This window comes from Canis lupus, chromosome 7 (genome assembly GCF_011100685.1).
Source record: "Canis lupus familiaris isolate Mischka breed German Shepherd chromosome 7, alternate assembly UU_Cfam_GSD_1.0, whole genome shotgun sequence".
Classification (NCBI taxonomy): Eukaryota; Metazoa; Chordata; class Mammalia; order Carnivora; family Canidae; genus Canis; species Canis lupus.
In genome coordinates, this window is record NC_049228.1 from 71,844,730 (window position 1) to 71,846,157 (window position 1,428).

The 1,428-nt window shown below is 55.1% G+C and overlaps 1 pseudogene; it reads left to right on the forward strand.

Annotated features, from left to right (window-relative positions):
• The first annotated feature begins 223 nt into the window (after window positions 1–223).
• Window positions 224–1,163, forward strand: LOC106559065 (annotated as a pseudogene).
• Window positions 1,164–1,428: the final 265 nt, after the last annotated feature.

The following is a 1,428-nucleotide window of genomic DNA, read 5'->3' on the forward strand; positions in this document are numbered from 1 at the left end:
GAGCGGAGTAACTGCTTCCAGTAGGTCAGGTACCATTTGAACCATTTTACATTCCACTGGGTCTCACAGCACACGTGAAACTGCCATTTCTGTCCGTCAGAGCTGGTCAGACAGTCTCACTTGGACACGGTTCGCCAGCACTTTACAGATTCGACAGGCCTGGTAACACCTTGCGCCGTGTCCCCACGCCGGTGAGCAGCTCTACAGCTGCAGCGCTCTCACAAGGACAGATGTGCACTCGGGCAAAATGGATATTGTTGCCATCAATGACCCCTTCATTGACCTCAGCTACATGGTGTACATGTTCCAGTGTGATTCTACCCACAGCAAATCCCACGGCAAGGTCAAGGCTGGGAACGGGAGACTTGTCATCAACGGGAAGTCCATCTCCATCTTCCAGGAGCGAGATCCCGCCAACATCAAATGGGGTGATGGTGGTGCCGAGTATGTTGTGGAGTCCACTGGGGTCTTCACCACCATGGAGATGGCTGGAGCTCACTTGAAGGGCGGGGCCAAGAGGGTCATCATCTCTGCTCCTTCTGCCGATGCCCCCATGTTTGTGATGGGCATGAACCACGAGAAGTATGAGAACTCCCTCAAGATTGTCAGCAATGCCTCCTGCACCACCCTGCTTGGCTCCTCTAGCCAAAGTCATCCATGACCACTTCGGCATCGTGGAAGGCCTCATGACCACTGTCCATGCCATCACTGCCACCCAGAAGACCGTGGACGGCCCCTCTGGGAAGCTGTGGCGTGAGGGCCGAGGGGCTGCCCAGAACATCAGCCCTGCTTCCACTGGCGCCGCCGGGGCTGTGGGCAAGGTCATCCCTGAGTTGAACGGGAAGCTCACTGGCATGGCCTTCCGTGTCCCCACCCCCAACGTGTCAGTTGTGGGTCTGACCTGCTACCTGGAGAAAGCTGCCAAATATGACAACATCCAGAAGGTGGTGAAGCAGGCATCGGAGGGTCCCCTCAAGGGTATCCTGGGCTACACTGAGGACCAGGTTGTCTCCTGTGACTTCAACAGTGACACCCACTCTTCCACCTTCGACGCCGGGGCTGGCATTGCCCTCAATGACCACTTTGTCAAGCTCATTTCCTGGTATGACAATCAATTCGGCTACAGCAACCGGGTGGTGGACCTCATGGTCCACATGGCCTCCAAGGAGGCCTCCTGGACCACCAGCCCCACCCAGCAAGAACAAGAGGAAGAGTGCAGCCCGGGTGGCTCAGTGGTTTAGTGCCACCTTCAGCCCAGAGTGTGATCCTGGAGACCCGGGATCAAGTCCCACGTCGGGCTCCCTGCATGGAGCCTCCTTCTCCCTCTGCTGTGTCTCTGCCTCTCTCTCTCTCTCTCTCTCTCTTTCATGAATAAAATTTAAAATATCTAAAAAAAAAAAAAAAAAAAAAAAGAACAAGAGGAAGAGA